The 19,246-nt window shown below is 47.2% G+C and overlaps 1 protein-coding gene across 2 annotated transcripts in view; it reads right to left on the reverse strand.

Moving 5' to 3' along the window:
- Positions 1-13,288, reverse strand: part of TYK2 (tyrosine kinase 2) — a 109,509-nt gene extending 96,221 nt beyond the window's left edge. Inside the window, exon 1 of one of the 2 annotated variants that reach the window (XM_040346414.1) lies at positions 13,191-13,288. The gene's annotated coding sequence lies outside the window, so the exon portion shown is untranslated. The remainder of the gene's footprint in view (positions 1-13,190) is intronic. The other variant, XM_040346415.1, reaches the window with a different exon arrangement.
- Between the last annotated feature and the right edge of the window lie 5,958 nt (positions 13,289-19,246).

A 19,246-nucleotide genomic window follows, 5' to 3' on the forward strand; every position in this document is an offset into this window, starting at 1 on the left:
AGTATATCCCAAAATCAAATTTTTTCCTGGAAAATTAGGGGGTCGTCTTATACGCCGAGTCGTCTTATACGCCGGAAAATACGGTACTGTATATTGCTCACAACAGCTTGTAAACTGCAACTAGGGGACAGAATGGGATAAAAAGAGAAGCATGGAGCTTTTTCTTCCCCAAAATCGTCTTTACCTAGGTGGCTGCAGCATTGGTCCCCCGCCGGCTTTAAAACTGAGAGCTCTGAGAACTGAGCGATCTGCGGTGTTTGATCGCTCAGTTCTCAGAGCTCCATGTATCCGGACTTTAAAGTCAGGATCTTTCCAGGTCTGGGGTCAGCTGAGTGACGTCAACCGACATCAAACTTTAGCCCACCATAGACTGAATGTGGGTCACAGGAGTGCAGCACAAACTGCACTACTGTGATCCATAGGAGACGTAGGGCCAAAAAGCTTTGCCTTTAATTCAGAAAAGACAAAGTAGGTCTCTTCTGCATAATAAATCCTTCCTAGCCTCCAATAAAAAGAATGAAAAAAAATCCTGCTTGTTCAGATTTTCTCACTTTAAAAATGTAAATTGTACTGCCCAAGCCGTGATTAGCAAGACCCTAAACACATCTAGTTTACACGTCTTCCATTATATATATATATATATATATATATATATATATATATATATATATATATATATATATATATATATATATATATATATATAAAGAAGAACGACCCTTGCGTCGCAAGGGAAGAAGAACGACCCTTGCGTCGCAAGGGAAGAAGAACGACCCTTGCGTCGCAAGGGAAGAAGAACGACCCTTGCGTCGCAAGGGAAGAAGAACGACCCTTGCGTCGCAAGGGAAGAAGAACGACCCTTGCGTCGCAAGGGAAGAAGAACGACCCTTGCGTCGCAAGGGAAGAAGAACGACCCTTGCGTCGCAAGGGAAGAAGAACGACCCTTGCGTCGCAAGGGAAGAAGAACGACCCTTGCGTCGCAAGGGAAGAAGAACGACCCTTGCGTCGCAAGGGAAGAAGAACGACCCTTGCGTCGCAAGGGAAGAAGAACGACCCTTGCGTCGCAAGGGAAGAAGAACGACCCTTGCGTCGCAAGGGAAGAAGAACGACCCTTGCGTCGCAAGGGAAGAAGAACGACCCTTGCGTCGCAAGGGAAGAAGAACGACCCTTGCGTCGCAAGGGAAGAAGAACGACCCTTGCGTCGCAAGGGAAGAAGAACGACCCTTGCGTCGCAAGGGAAGAAGAACGACCCTTGCGTCGCAAGGGAAGAAGAACGACCCTTGCGTCGCAAGGGAAGAAGAACGACCCTTGCGTCGCAAGGGAAGAAGAACGACCCTTGCGTCGCAAGGGAAGAAGAACGACCCTTGCGTCGCAAGGGAAGAAGAACGACCCTTGCGTCGCAAGGGAAGAAGAACGACCCTTGCGTCGCAAGGGAAGAAGAACGACCCTTGCGTCGCAAGGGAAGAAGAACGACCCTTGCGTCGCAAGGGAAGAAGAACGACCCTTGCGTCGGAAGGGAAGAAACAATGCACCTCCCCTACAGTGGTGGTCACAATGCCACCCGTACAGACAGCTAAAGATCATTGGTGTCATGCAGCTGCCTTCACCATATCGTGTTGGCCCTAGAACTATGTAGGCTCAAATGGAAGATCAGACGCACAGCCTAGAAACCCCTAGATGAGACTGGCTGTTGTACAGTACCAAAGTAGGCTTGAAAGTGAATAATATCTGAGTTATAAAGAACATGTTAATTGTAACAAAGCAGCACCTTGAAATAAATAAGCATTTAAAATACTTGATTCTTCTTTTTTTGAGCTTTTAACTGCACTTCTTTTTAAGTTGGTGACAGGGTCTCTTTAACATATAAATATAAAATAATAGTTCATAACACCAAACAAAAAGTGACTGAAATAACTCAAAACCATTAGGAAGAGTTTACACCTGTGCACGCAGTAATGCATAGTAGCGCATGTTCTACTGCATATTGCTGCAAATTACCTGCGGTGTAATGTGGTGTCATATAGATTGAATGGAGTTCCAACACGCCATGCCAATTCACAGATGTGAATCACCTCTTTGTCGTGATTCACGGCATTAAAAGAAGTATTATGCAGGTAAGATAACGGTGCATTGGCAGCCCATTCAAAATAATTGGGCTGCTTCACTGCAACGCATATTAGCTGGCATGCGATAATGTAATACATACCGGTATATCTGAATCTGCCCTTACAGTACACCTTTAAGAAGAAAAAATAAAATAATGTAAAAAAATGTATGATGCTAAATTTGATCTTTGCCCGTGGCATAAAATGGACACAAGAGCCATTTTAGTGGTGCAACAGGTTTGTAAAGAATTAAAACGAATCATATGCATCACACCCAAACACGCCTAAGGCCTACTTCACAACTATGCAGGTGCAACAATTTTACAGGTCATAATCTCATTTACCGCTTGACTCTCCTCCAGCCTGACCTCACTGAAGAACTTCTGGCTCCAGGAGACCTTACTAAGCCCCTCTCTACTCTACGGAGCCCTTTTGGGCAACAACTTACAAGATAGGATTGTGGAACGCATGGCATAGAGCAGGGGTCTCTAAAACTGCAGCCCGAGGGCCAGATGTGGCCCTTTGCTAGCCTTTATCCGGCCCTTGTGGCACAATTCCTCCTACTGACACAACAATGGGGAACTAGATCATCCACCGATACCAATAATGGGATACTATTCCTCCTACTAATAGGGGGAATACTCCTCCTCCTATTGACCACCAACCCTGAGGCCATATTTGTTCTCACTGGTGCCGGGCCCGTGACATTTTCTTCCCCTGCTGGCCAAAATATGGCCCTTGTAAAGTCTGAAGGGCAATAAAGTGGCCTTTTATTTAAAAAGTTTGGAGACCCCTGGCATAGAGACATACCCTCCCTGGACAGGGAGGGTTGGGAGGACTGCCTTGAATACGGCCCCAAGCTAGTTATCTCCTCCAATAACAAGCTTATCCAGGTGAAATTCTTACAAAGAATATACTACATATCCCAAAAACTCCATCATATATTTCCGGACAGAGGCCCCACATGCCCTAGGTGTAAAACGCACATAGGTACATTCTTCCATATGTTTTGGGACTGAGCCATCATAACCGACCTATTGGTCGGCGGTATTTCGTGAAATAAATACAAGGCTACAATTGTCTCTTCCCCGTACTGCCCGAGCTGGCCCTGCTGGGGGTTCACGAGGATGCACAGCGCACTCATTATTCCAAATTGTTAATTTCTTACCTTTTATTCTATACAAATAAGGAGATTCTCCTGAAATGGATTGCCCCTTCCACCCAGTCCCTCTCCTCTTACCTGCCTATGTACAGTATAGGATCACTTACATTAATCGGGGTTGTCAGTGGAAATACGAGAAGGTGTGGGCCCCTTGGACCTCTTCCTAGTGTCGCCTGGTGATTAGCTCCTTGTGGTCACTGTGGCGTACGAGTAATACGCCTGTTATAACCGTATTCTCTGCACTTTATTATTAAAGGGGAGTTCCACCCACAATTTCACTTTTTAAATATAAATACCCCTGTAATACACAAGCTTAATGTATTCTAGTAAAGTTAGTCTGTAAACTAAGGTCCGTTTTGTTAGGTTGTTACAGCATTTAAATAGTTTATAATCTAGAAATAGACCGTGGCCATCTTAAGTGTGGGCATCATGAAGCCAGACTGTATGACTTCCTGGATTTCAGCTTTGCATATCTCGCACATGCTCAGTGCACAAGCAATGGAATAGGTTTCAGTCAGGTTTGCAAGGACTACTGGGAAACATGATGCCTATCCCAGAAACCCTTGCAAATAGCCTAGGCAAATAAGGAGGAGGAAGTAATGAAGGACTACAAAATAAAGGTATTTACAAGCAACAAATTAAATAAAAACTGTCCATTCTGAACACTATGAGATTAGAGCATGCAGCACAGACAAACATAAAAAAATGGGTGGAACTCCACTTTAAAGTGGAGTTCCACCCATTTTATACACTTCCTCACATCCTTTTCACGATGGAAATTCAAATGTTTTTATTTTAAAAGGAAATGCCTTAATTATCTTTTTTCTCCTGCATTTCCGGTAGTCCCCACCTAGGCGATTACGTCACTAGGCAATTCGCAAGGGCCCCTGAGATAGCGGCGTTAATGTATTCCAGGAGTCCTTGTGAATCGTCTAGTAATGAAATCTCGCAATGATTGACGGGAACGTCTGCCGACGCCGATATGGCAACGTGTCCTGGAGGTGCATGCTGCACCAATTCCCGGAAATGGATACAAGAGGGCTTCAGATGCCCACAGTGGAGATGGACCCTGCCAGCTTCCGAGATCCAGATTTTTTTATTTAGGTTTGAATTGAAAAAAAGTGAGTACAGGAATAACACTAAAGATTGCATATAAAATGAACCAAGTTAGAGTGAAGTCTTTAAAAAAAAAAAAAAAAAATGCATTCTATGCATTAAGTTGAAAAAACATCCGAGGATTAGCGGCCCCCCTGAGCCCCCGTTTACTTACCTGACCCCTAGAAAGTCCCACGCCGTGAATGCGCTGGCTTCTCGGCTCATTCATTGGTTGATTGAAAGCAGCGCAGCCATTGGCTCGTGCTGCTGTCAATCACATCCAATGACACGGCATGCCGGGGGGGCGGGGCCGAGTGATACAGTCTGCAGCTATGGCCGCCGGCTGTATCATGGGAGCGAGCCCGCAAGAACTAACCCCCATGGGAGAGCTTGCTCGCATGAAGGGGGTTAGTTCTTGTGGGGAGGCTCCGAGGGACCCCAGAAGACCAGGTTTGGGGCCACTGTGCAAAACAAGCTGCACAGTGGAGGCAAGTATAACAACTTTGTTATTTAAAAAATAAAATTTACCTTTACAACCCCTTTAATACTGAATAATTACTGTATATACATTGGTCGACCTACATCTACTTTCTGCATGAGAGCCCTCGGTTTCGGCACAAAACTCTGAAGGTCCGGCATACTCAGAGCGCATGCGCCGGTAAGGTCACGGGCTGTATCTAGGGTGAATATCTCCTAAACGGGGCACATTTATGTGATATTCAATCTACCTACAGGTAAGCCTTATTATAGGCTTACCTGTAGGCAAGAATCTCAACGCGGGCATTACCACCGCTTTAGGACTTAAAGCGGGAGTTCAACCATTTCTTTTTTTTTTTCCTTAGCTTCCTGCTCGTTCGGTCTAGGGGAATCGGCTATTTGTATTAAAATATGATCTGTACTTACCCGTTTTCGAGATGCATCTTCTTCCGTCGCTTCCGGGTCTGGGTCTTCGGGAGCGGGCGTTCCTTCTTGATTGACAGTCTTCCGAGAGGCTTCCTACGGTCGCATCCATCGCGTCACTCGTAGCCGAAAGAAGCCGAACGTCGGTGCGGCTCTATACTGCGCCTGCGCACCGACGTTCGGCTTCTTTCGGAAAATCGTGACGCGATGGATGCGACCGTCGGAAGCCTCTCGGAAGACTGTCAATCAAGAAGGAATGCCCAGTCCCGCAGCCCATACCCGGAAGCGACGGAGAGGATGCATCTCGTAAACGGGTAAGTAATGCTCATATTTTAAAACAAATAGCCGATTCCCCTAGTAAAAACGAGCAGGAAGCTAAGGCTAAAAAGTGCCCTCTAAGGGTGAACCACCGCTTTAAGGGCACTGCCACCTGCCTACTAAAAAGGAATGCATTTTTTGTGCATTGTAAAAACAGTTGCAATTTTGTGTGCATTCCCATCTTGCATAGATGGGAACCTAGAAATCTGAAGAAACAGCGTTGGCTGTGAAACACGTCACCTGATTGGTCACCACGTCACTTTCGGTTTACAGAGCTTGCATTCCGTGCTGACATGCACTTCCGGTTCCAGTTTCCGGACGCCACAGAACGCCGTGCAGGCCAACTAGCCCTCTGAATCTCTACAGAGGCTTAACCGCTTCTCCATCATCTAGCGGCTCATCACCCTTATTGCTGGAACACGGCTCCTTACATCACGGACTGCATAGCGATTCCGGGCCCTGTATTACTTATATGCCTGATATCACCATCTCTTTGTGAGTAGCCATTTGGCTTGTTTGAATCAAATGAATTCTTAAATACTACACCGAGTCTGGCGCACCTTGTTCTATTTTGTCTTCCAGAGTTGTGCTTCCACTCCCAAGGCTGCTGCCGCCAGTGTACACCTGAATTTACTATATCCACCCTATGCCCCCCCACCCCCGTACATACACTGTTTTTACCTATTTTTGGACTTTTTAACCTTACTACAGACTTTACCTAGTTGGTTCTTGTGCCATCTCCTATTTTTTCTATAGATGGGAACCTAGCCTAAGATGACATTCTGGAGAGGGAGGACAAACATACCTCCCGCCAGATGCCAGCACACTGTCTATTGTCTATATCAGCTCTTTATGTGGATAAAAGGAAAATGTTCTTATTTCATTAATAAGGATGTTCATTGTTCTCAATTTATTAGAGGACCACATAATGCAGCTATTAAAGAAAGTGATTTTTTTTTATTTTTAATTACTGAAATAAAAACTTTTTGATGATATTCTAATCTTATGAGATGCACCTGTATCTATTTCCATTACAATGACCCACCGTCAAAAAAGAAAAAAAATATTCTTTTCCATATGCCACAGATGTGCATGTTATTAGTGTTCTGTAATCAATAACTACGACGTGCAAAATTTTATTCTACCCAAGGCCTCTTTTACATGGGTGACCGGTATAAACAGATGGCCAAGCGGTGGTTTTACCACCCCGTGTGCACACCTAAAGGATAAAACAAGGCCATTGACATGCGTTGCGGTAAATTTAATGTGACATTCCAAGGTGGCACCACCTATCAAATGCACCCATTCATGGCAATGGGGTCACGCTGCAACATCAAGACAACGGCCTGACTGCGCTTTCAGAGAATTGGTTAGTGTCAACCTAGCCTAAAGAAATAAATAAAAAAAAAACACCGACACTACTTTAAAGCGGTTCTTCAATCCAGAAACAAACAAAAATTAGAAGCCAGCAGCTACAAACCCTGTATAATAGGACACGTATCTGTCCAGGGATCCAGCATGATACTCACCATGTTTACTTTGGGATGCCGGTTGCGACTGCTTGCGGCCTCACAGCCAGCTTCCCACTGCTCATGCGCGAGCCGCGCCGCACTTTCAAAACACCCTGCAGGTTTCTGGGGTTGGTCACAGGTTCCAGAAGGCGGCAGAGGAAAGGGGGGGATGAACTTCTGCACCAGATGCGGGAGCGGGTACCTGTCCAATCCAGGTACCGCTCCCCCGCCAAAAAAGACTTAAAGGCAGGGCGAGGCGGCTGACAAGCAGAACTTCCAATTTGAGTGAAAACCATTAGATCAGGGCTTGATCTGGGTTATCTTTATGTAGCGGATGGTTGCTACTAGTTACCAACATCCACCATATCATCGTGCTGCCAGACCTCCATCTATCACTTTTAGAGACAATGAACAGTTGTTTTTGTTTATTGGGATATAAAACTTGGTTGGGGGAAAGGGAATATGTGATGCCCATAGAACGGTTTACTTTGCCATCATATTTAAAGAATTTGGTAGAGTAGGTTGAGCCTTGAAGAACCGATGAACCCCATAATTTACAGTCACTTCCCTGCATAACCCATGCAGACTATTGCTCCTCCTCTGCATCAACTTCCTGCAGACTTTCGCTCCCAGAACTTCTCCCCTCAGGCTCAAAACTTCCACTGTGAACTTTTAGTCTTCCCGTCCCATCATCTTCACTTTGTGTGTTTGCTGACTTAACAGGCCAGAGGTCTGTAGTACCCCTTCCCGGCGGCCAGGTTGTTTAGCAGCTTGCTTTAGATGGTGGACCCAAGCTAGTCCGACTTGCAAATCCTGCGCCCGCAGGTCACACTGATTGGACACAAAACCCCACAGTCTCTCTTCTGGCCTCGCACCCAGCTCCCCTGGCATGCCTCTTCTAGAAATCCACTGTGTCACACTCACTGACCTTCTCCAGTTCCAGGACACCTCCTCCATGACCGTGCAAGGACGAGGCTCCCTCCCAGCTCTCCCAGGCTCCTCCGCTGAGGCACGCACCCCGCCCCCCCCCCCGCCAGATGGGGATGGCCCTCCTGCTGCCATCTAGCACTCCATTCTCCACGTCTCCCAGCGAACAACTCCTCTCCAGTGGGCTGGACCTGGGATTGGTCGGGGCTCCTCACATGAGCACCTTGTCACTCCAGTCCTCTGCCCTGCTCCTCTTCCAGAACATTCTCTCTGGAAGCAGGGGAGGCGACCAAAAACCGACGCACAGGCAACTTCTGCTAATGTTGTCTTATGGTTAGCATTGGCTCGGAGCATGCGTGTTTGGATTTTATTCCAACGGACTTATTTACACACGATCGGAAAATCCGATCACACATTTGTTGTCGGATAATTTGAGAGCATGGCTATCCAACATTTGTCGGAAATTCCCGACAACAATTGTCCGATGGAGCATACAGACGGTCGGATTATCCGACAAAACCCTTCCATCACACAATTGTTGTCGGAATATCCGATCGTGTTTACAGGCCTAAATAGGACTCTCCTGTAGACAACCTCCTTAAACAGAGGGGATGCTTCTCTTACTATTGATTATTGTGAATGGCCATTACATGTAATTGGAAGCTGGTCCCACTGGCTCCAGATTGTTACTTCCAGCATAATAGATGGCAGTATGGCACGAGGCTGAGAATTTACATCCTACACCCAGAACCACATCTCACAAGAGCCTTTTCCCTACATATGTGGGTCTGGCAGGGTTTTGAGACACAAGACGGGTAACATTGTTTTGCTTTGAAAGAAATAAACGTATAGATAGATCAGATGTGGAACAGGGATAGGTGGAGGATCCAAAAGAGAAAATGAAATAAAAGCAGATTCCCAAACTGATTTCAGAGAATTATCCTCCTGTACACACGTGACCACAAGTCATCATGTGCAAAAAAAAAACAATAATGAAAGTAAAACCAGTAACTGCATAATCCTTTGCAAAATAATGAAAGTAAAAACATTAAACATACTGTATATTCATACTGGAAAAAGCAACGGAGCATGAAGAACGTGCAACGCAAAACGTAATAAAGTACACATGCTTAGTACAGAGAACAGCAATCCTGATCGTTTACATTCATAGGCCGATCGTCCCAGGCAGGATCATCAAGGCCAAGCTTTTACGTCACAATCTCCCTTTATAGTAACAAGGAAATAGGAGATAAACCCATAAAACTGTAATTACAAATGATAACAGCAGAAGCTATAAAAGCCAAACAATTTAAAACCATTTATAGGGAGTTGCTGCTGAACCCAAAGACAGGAGATATAATGGGACGGACTGACAACTCATGGGGCCCCTGGGCAATAGGAGACAGTATACACACACACACATAGTATACACACACACACACACATAGTATACACACAGTACACACAGTACACACACACACTGAAAATGGTACTGGAGAGGCGGGGCAGCTATAATCTTGTGATTTTTTTTTAAAAACAGATTTTTTACATACTGTCCCTGAGGCTGGCAACCCTGATGGGGCCCCCTAGTGGCATGGGGCCCTCGGGCAGTGCCCCAATGGTCAGTCCGCCCCTGGGGACGGATCAATTCGCTTAGAACTCTTGGAGAATGGAGGATTGATTTAAGCAACAATCAGAAAGGTTTAGGATTCAAAGAGGAGTATTGGGGTATTTTTTTTTTAGAATCATACTTGCCTAGGTGGATGCAGCATCTGCCCCCCAGCTACTCCAACACAGAGAACCAAGCGATCGAACACCACCATTCGCTCAGTTCTCACAGCTCCCTGAGTAAAGAGCTGCTGACTGTCAGTCACCTCTCTGCTCTGCCCACCCCCCGGAGCGATGGGCTGTGTATATGGCAACCAATCACCCCCCCCCCACCTGCATGAATACGGGAACCAATCACCCCCATCTGCACCATCACCCCCCCACCTGCATGGATATAGTAACCAATCCCCCCCCCCAATCTGCACCATCACCCCCCACCTGCATGCATACGGTAACCAATCCCCCCCAATCTGCACCATCACCCCCCACCTGCATGCATGCATACGGTAACCAATGACCCCCCCAACTGCATGCATACAATAACCAATCACCCCCCCCTCTGCACAATCACCCCCACCTGCATGCATACGGTAACCAATGACGCCCCCACCTGCGTGCATACGGTAACCAACGACCCCCCTCCACATGCATGCATACGGTAACCAACGACCCCCCTCCACATGCATGCATGTGTAGCGGCCTGCTCCTGTTGAACAGGCGCTGCTCTAAATTTAGAGGGGGTCTGAGTTCTTAATTGACTCAGGCAAATGTAATTATGGGCGATTTAGCCTCTGTTCCAGCCATGGCTGTGTTGGGAGTAACCACCATTGTTCGCCCGGGGGTGCTGTTGCCATCCCAGGCCAGGGGTGGCAGCAGCAGAGTGAGGGTGTATTGGGTACCCCTCTCGGCAGCGAATTGTGCATGCTGGGGAGGAGTACTTGGGGGACAGATGCCATAGGCCCGGGGTCGTCGCCCCACGCACCTTGTGGCTCGCCTGGCCGGGGGTGCGTGCTCCTGAATCCTGGCTCCGGGACCACGTCCGTCCGGGGTTGTGGTTTCATTTAGTGAGCCCAGTATTCAGACTGGGTCTGCGCTTTCAAGGTGATCCTGTGCCGTCTGTCCTGTGGGAAGAAGCCACGGGAGGACCCATCCTGGAGAGGACCATGCAAGAGGCTGGTATCTTGGGAGAGGCCTGGAGAATTCATCGAAGGATGCACCATACACTGAGAGGCTTGATGGTGATCGCCTGTCAGATCCGAGTTCTACAGAAGTTAATCTGGAGAGATACGGAGCTATGAGGATTCTGGACCAAAAGCATCTCCTCATAAGGGAAGGTCTGTGGCAGAGACTGAACTTTATTCCGTGTGCCATTCCGGCTGCTGGGCCAGTGAGAGGGACCTATCCGGGTGAGCAATACCCACTCTGGCTAGAGTGGCGACGAGAACTGTTTTCTGGAAGCAGGAGTGTTTCCTAATTGAGATTATACACCTGAACCTACCTACTTATTTACCCTTCCACCCCTCCAACCACTTCTTTGTTTATTACCAAGTTCTGCAAATAAATCCTAGAAAAAGAAATGTAAAGTGTGGACATTGAACTTTTTCAACTCTCTATTACCCTGGACAGCGAGAAGATAGAGGTAACATGCCACCCGAAATACTCAGCAGCTCCTTCGGGGTCGTGCTACACATGCATACGGTAACCAACACCCCTCCCCCCCACCTGCATGCATACGGTAACCAACACCCCCCCCCACCTGCATGCATGCATACGGTAACCAACACCCCTCCCCCCCACCTGCATGCATACGGTAACCAACACCCCCCCCCCACCTGCATGCATGCATACGGTAACCAACACCCCCCCCCCACCTGCATGCATGCATACGGTAACCAACACCCCCCCCCACCTGCATGCATACGGTAACCAACACCCCCCCCACCTGCATGCATACGGTAACCAACACCCCCCCCCACATGCATGCATACGTTAACCAACACCCCCCCCCCACCTGCATGCATGCATGCATGCATACGGTAACCAACACCCCCCCCACCTGCATGCATACGGTAACCAACACCCCCCCCACCTGCATGCATACGGTAACCAACACCCCCCCCCACCTGCATGCATGCATACGGTAACCAACACCCCCCCCCACCTGCATGCATGCATACGGTAACCAACACCCCCCCCCCCACCTGCATGCATGCATGCATACGGTAACCAACACCCCCCCCCACCTGCATGCATGCATACGGTAACCAACACCCCCCCCCACCTGCATGCATGCATACGGTAACCAACACCCCCCCCCCACCTGCATGCATGCATACGTTAACCAACACCCCCCCCCCCCACCTGCATGCATGCATACGGTAACCAACACCCCCCCCCCACCTGCATGCATGCATACGGTAACCAACACCCCCCCCCACCTGCATGCATGCATACGGTAACCAACACCCCCCCCCCCCCACCTGCATGCATACGGTAACCACCCCCCCCCCCACCTGCATGCATGCATACGGTAACCAACCCCCCCCCCCACCTGCATGCATACGGTAACCAACACCCCCCCACCTGCATGCATGCATACGGTAACCAACACCCCCCCCTCCCACAAGCATGCGTGCGTACAGCAACCAACACCCCCCCCCACCTGCATGCGTACGGTAACCAACACCCCACCTGCATGCATATGGTAACCAATCATCCCCCCACCTGCATGCATACGGTAACACCCCCCCCCCCACCTACATGCATATGGTAACCAATCATCCCCCCACCTGCATGCATACGGTAACACCCCCCCCCCCACCTACATGCATATGGTAACCAATCATCCCCCCACCTGCATGTATACACCCCTTGTTTACGGAAAGCTGCAAGGTGGACCAACCGCTTCTGATTGGTCCACACCTGGCAGACCCACTCACACGGAACGGGACCAAGACAAGAACAGGGCTGAGCTCCTCACCGGGGACAACCAATGGGGGGGAGGGGGGGTCACGCGTTCCAAAATAAGATGCGTGTTCCCAAAGTGTTCTTCTAGATTCGATTGTAAGCTCTTCTGATCAGGGCTCTGCTAAACCAATTCTATTTTATTGTACTGCTCCCTTTATATTGTAAAGTGCTGCGTAACCTGCCAGCGTTCTATAAATCCTGTATAATAATACTACTACTACTACTACATGTACACACCAAGTATATATATATATATATATATATATATATATATAATGAATGGGCCATACGGGGATACAGCTGCGGGCTCTACTCATCTCCTATACAGGACTAGGACCAGTCACATCTATGGGGGGGAGGGGGTGACAGCTCTGTACACTGCAGGCTCTACTCCTCTCCTAGGACACGTGACCGGTCCAGGTATGGAAGGGAGGGGAGAGGAGAGCGCAGGCCACACATGGTCACCTCCACATCATAACACAGAGTGTGGGAGGGGAGCTCAGGGCACACACTGGGGGTCATACCAATACACGGGTGGGAGACATACATATACATCACATTCATCAAACCCCCCCACCCCCATCCCAGAGGGCTCACCTGCTCCCGGGTCATATGACCCTCTCTGCCCCGAACCCCGGAGATTTCTTCTCACTGTCAGCACAGCAGATGTGACATCACCCGGGGGCGGACCGGGGCTAGGCAACATAAGCTCACTTCCGCCTTTCTCGGTCGGCCGATTGGCTGAGGAGCTACAGTCCACGCCCATCCTAATGGATAGAGAGTGATAGGAGAGTGAGGGGGTGGGAGTGCAGTCTGTGAGCTCATCATCATATTTATTTATTTACACCGAAATCGGTGTGTGCATAGAGAGCCATGTGTGTGTATATATAGAGATAATAGAGAGCCATGTGTGTGTATATAGAGATAATAGAGAGCCATGTGTGTGTGCATATAGAGAGAATACAGAGCCATGTGTGTGTGTGTATATAGAGATAATAGAGAGCCATGTGTGTGTATATAGAGAGCCGTGTGTGTGTATATAGAGAGAATACAGAGCCATGTGTGTGTATATATAGAGATAATAGAGAGCCGTGTGTGTGTGTGTATATATAGAGATAATAGAGAGCCATGTGTGTGTATATATATATATAGAGATAATAGAGAGCCATATGTGTGTGTGTATATATAGAGATAATAGAGAGCCATGTGTGTGTATATATATATATAGAGAGAATACACAGCCATATGTGTGTGTGTATATAGAGAGAATACAGAGCCATGTGTGTGTATATATAGAGATAATAGAGAGCCGTGTGTATATATATATATAGAGAGAATACACAGCCATATGTGTGTGTGTATATAGAGAGAATACAGAGCCATGTGTGTGTATATATAGAGATAATAGAGAGCCGTGTGTATATATATATATAGAGAGAATACACAGCCATATGTGTGTGTGTATATAGAGAGAATACAGAGCCATGTGTGTGTGTATATAGAGATAATAGAGAGCCATGTGTGTGTATATAGAGAGAATACAGAGCCATGTGTGTGTATATATAGAGATAATAGAGAGCCATGTGTGTGTGTATATAGAGATAATAGAGAGCCATGTGTGTGTATATAGAGAGCCGTGTGTGTGTATATAGAGAGAATACAGAGCCATGTGTGTGTATATATAGAGATAATAGAGAGCCGTGTGTGTGTGTATATATAGAGATAATAGAGAGCCATGTGTGTGTATATATATATATAGAGAGAATACACAGCCATATGTGTGTGTGTATATAGAGAGAATACAGAGCCATGTGTGTGTATATATAGAGATAATAGAGAGCCATGTGTGTGTATATATAGAGATAATAGAGAGCCGTGTGTGTGTATATATATAGAGAGAGAATACACAGCCATATGTGTGTGTGTATATAGAGAGAATACAGAGCCATGTGTGTGTGTATATAGAGATAATAGAGAGCCATGTGTGTATATAGAGATAATAGAGAGCCATGTGTGTGTATATAGAGAGAATACAGAGCCATGTGTGTGTATATATAGAGATAATAGAGAGCCATGTGTGTGTGTATATAGAGATAATAGAGAGCCATGTGTGTGTGTATATAGAGATAATAGAGAGCCATGTGTGTGTGTATATAGAGAGAATACAGAGCCATGAGTGTGTATATATAGAGATAATAGAGAGCCATGTGTGTGTGTATATAGAGAGAATACAGAGCCATGTGTGTGTATATAGAGAGATAATAGAGAGCCATGTGTGTGTGTATATAGAGAGAATACAGAGCCATGTGTGTGTATATATAGAGATAATAGAGAGCCATGTGTGTGTGTATATAGAGAGAATACAGAGCCATGTGTGTGTGTGTATATATAGAGATAATAGAGAGCCATGTGTGTGTGTGTATATAGAGATAATAGAGAGCCATGTGTGTGTATATAGAGATAATAGAGAGCCATGTGTGTGTGTGTATAGAGAGAATACAGAGCCATGTGTGTGTGTATATAGAGAGATAATAGAGAGCCATGTGTGTGTGTGTGTGTGTATATAGAGAGAATACACAGCCATGTGTGTGTATAGAGAGAGAATACAGAGCAGTGTGTGTATATAGAGAGCTGTGTGTGTGTGTATAGATAGAGTACAGAGCCGTGTGTATATAGAGAGCCGTGTGCGTGATCATAGAGAGTCATGTGTGTATATAGAGAGCTGTGTGTGTATATAGACAGAGCTGTGTGCAGGGGCGTTGCTAGGTGCCAAAAAGACCAGGAGCTGATTCAGCCCGAAGCCAAGCGGGGGGGGGGGGGTGCGCGGTCGGTGGAGTGGCGCAGGGTGACCTACCTGACACACATACCCTGACCTACATGAGTACACACACACACACACACTGACATAACCTGCATACACTGACCTGACCTGACTACACTGACCAGTGACCTGCATACACTGACCTGACTACACTGACCAGTGACCTGCATACACTGACCTGACTACACTTAATTCAGACACTGACCTGACCTGACTACAGTGACCTGACTACAGTGACCTGACTACACTCACCAGTGACCTGACTACACTGACCTGACCTGCATACACTGACCTGACTACACTGACCACTGTCCCGACTACACTGACCACTGTCCCGACTACACTGACCACTGTCCCGACTACACTGACCACTGTCCCGACTACACTGACCAGTGACCCGACTACACTGACCTGTGACCTGACTACACTGACCAGTGACCTGACTACACTGACCTGTGACCTGACTACACTGACCAGTGACCTGACTACACTGACCTGTGACCTGACTACACTGACCTGACTACACTGACCTGACTACACTGACCTGTGACCTGACTACACTGACCTGCATACACTAACCTGACTACACTGACCACTGTCCTGACTACACTGACCTGTCCTGACTACACTGACCAGTGACCTGACTACACTGACCTGACTACACTGACCAGTGACCTCACTACACTGACCTGTGACCTGACTACACTGACCTGACTATACTGACCTGTCCTGACTACACTGACCTGTGACCTGACTACACTGATCTGACCTGCATACACTGACCTGACTACACTGACCACTGTCCTGACTACACTGACCACTGTCCTGACTACAGTGACCTGACTACACTGACCTGACTACACTGACCTGTGACCTGACTACACTGACCTGTAACCTGACTACACTGACCTGTCCTGACTACACTGACCTGTCTACACTGACCTGTCCTGACTACACTGACCTGTCCTGACTACACTGACCTGACCTACATATACAATCACTGACCAACATACACTAACACTGACAGTGTCCTTCCTCAGCCGTGGTAGAGATGCAGCCAGAGGACTCGAGGAGGCTCAGGAGCCGAGGAGGAAAGGAGTGCCCCTAAAGGGAGCTGGGAGCCGGGATGTGGGGTGCGGCGCTGTCGTGCCCAGTGTACCTGAGGTGACCGTGATCCTGTCATACAGTACATGTCATACAGTACATATCGCCCTCAGGAGCCGAGGAGGAGAGCCGCATGATGGCGCGCCGGGCGGCATTGTAATTTCCACCTTCTGAGCTTGCAGCGCCCCCCCAGTCCATTACCAGGCCCTTTGGGTCTGGTATGAATATTGAGGGGAACCCCTGACATTTTTTTCAATGACTTGTATCTGTATTGCCAGGAACGATAATTCATTAATAGCGGGAATAGTTTTAAATTACTTTTTTTTTCCTTCAAAAATTACATTTTGTGCTGGGAACCAAAATTAAAAAAAAAAAATGTGTGGGGGACCCCTAAATTCCATATCAGGTCATTCAGGTCTGGTATGGATATTAAGGGGAACCCAGCGTTATTTTTGTAAAAAAAAAAATGACGTGGGGTTCCCCCAAAAATCCATACCAGACCCTTTATTGCTCGGATATTGCTCGATGCAACCTGGCAGGCCGCAGGAAAAGAGGGGTGGTGAGAGAGCGCCCCCCCTCCTGAACCATACTAGGCCACATACCCTCAACATGGGGAGGATGCTTTGGGGGTCTGTGACCCCTCCCCCCTCTGATGCAACGGAAACCACCCATCCACGTCAATGGTAAAGCCCGGCGTTTCCCCTTGCGTCAGAGGGGGACGGGGTCACATGACGAGTGGCCCGTCCTCAGCTACATAAGAGCTGTCAGGCTGGCCGCGGTCATTCCCGGGGTGTCTCCGGTGGAGTAAGGATCGTGTGCGTGTTCCTCGCTGGATATCATCGCTGGAGCGTGGAGATCACCCATCACTGGATACCAAGAATGAATTCCATCGCTGGAGTGGAGATCGAGACATCGCTGGAATCTTTTTTTCTTTTACATTTTTTTATTTTTAATAAAGGACTTATAAAGCTGTGTGGTTTTTAACAATTTGACTCTTTTTTTTTGTGTGTGAAATGATAGGGGTATAATGTGACCCTTATCAATTCACATAGGGGGGGGGCGGGATCTGGGGGTCCCCTTTGTTAACCACTTAACCCCCGAGCCTGTTTTTCAGATTCGGCGTTTACAAGACTAAAACATTTTTTTTTGCTAGAAAATTACTTAAAACCCCCAAACATTATATATATATTTTTTCTAACACCCTAGAGAATAAAATGGCAGTCATTGCAATACTTTGTCACACCGTATTTGCGCAGCGGTCTTACAAGCGCACTTTTTTTGGAAAAAATTCACTTTTTTGAATTAAAAAATAAGACAGCAATAAATTTGGCCCAATTTTTTTATATATTGTGAAAGATAATGTTACGCCGAGTAAAATGATACCCAACATGTCACGCTTAAAAATTGCGCCCGCTCGTGGCATGGCGTCAAACTTTTACCCTTAAAAATCTCGATAGGCGACGTTTAAAAAATTCTATAGGTTGCATTTTTTAAGCTACAGAGTAGGTCTAGGTCTAGAATTATTGCTCTAGCTCTAACGATCGCGGCGATACCTCACTTGTGTGGTTTGAACACCGTTTTCATATGCGGGCGCTACTCGCGTATGCGTTCGCTTTCTGCATGACAGGTCCTCTTAAATATGAGATCTGGGGTCAAAAAGACCTCAGATCTCATATTTAGACTTAAATGCAAAAAAAAAAAGGAAATTTTTTCATTTAAAAAAATGACAACAAAAAAATGTCTCTTTAAGACGCTGGGCGGGACTGACGTTTTGACGTCACTTCCGCCCAGCAATGCTAGGAGGACGGGTGGGGGCCATCTTGCCCTCACTCGCATCCTCACACAGTAGGCAGAAGCACCCGATCGCCTCCGTCGCAACCGACGGCTCCGGTAAGCGGCGGAGGGCACGGGAGGGGGGGGGCCCCTCTCCCGCCACCGATAACGGCGATCTCTCTGCGAATCCGACGTGGAGACTGCCGTTATCGTTTACAGGACCGCTCACTGAAGAGATGGATATCTCGGTTGTGGCAGCAGCTGCTGCCGTTTTACCGAGATATCCATCTTTAAAAACAGGACGTATATATACAGTGGGCGGTCGTTAACTGGTTAAAGGGGTCTTTCAGTTTCTGATAAGCCCCCTGCCCGCAGACCCCAACAACCACTGGGCAAGGGTTGTGGGAATAAGGCCATTGTCCCCATCAGAGACATCCAAAGCATCCTCCCCATGTTGAGGGCATGTGGCCTGGTACGGTTCAGGAGGGGGGGCGCTCTCTCGTCCCCCCCTCTTTTCCTGCGGCCTGCCAGGTTGCGTGCTCGGATAAAGGGTCTGGTATGGATTTTTTGGGGGAACCCTGTGTAATTTTTTCTTTAAATTACGAGGGGTTCCCCTTAATATCTATACAAGACCTGAAGGGCCTGATATGGAATTTGGGGGGACCCCCACACATTTTTTTTTTATTATTTTGGTTCCCTGCACAAAATGTCGTTTTGAAGGAAAAAAAAGTCATTTAAAACTCCCCCCGCTATTATTGAATTGTCAGTCCCGGCAATACAGATAAAAGTCATTAAAAAAAATGTCAGAGGTTCCCCTTAATATTCATACCAGACCCAAAGGACCTGGTAATGGACTGGGGGGGGGGGGCTGTCATTTTTTTCAATTACTTTTCTCTGTATAGCCGGGACCAACAATTTATGAATAGCCGCTAGTTTTAAATTACTTTTTTTTCCT

Source organism: Rana temporaria, chromosome 3 (genome assembly GCF_905171775.1).
Source record: "Rana temporaria chromosome 3, aRanTem1.1, whole genome shotgun sequence".
Taxonomy (NCBI): Eukaryota; Metazoa; Chordata; class Amphibia; order Anura; family Ranidae; genus Rana; species Rana temporaria.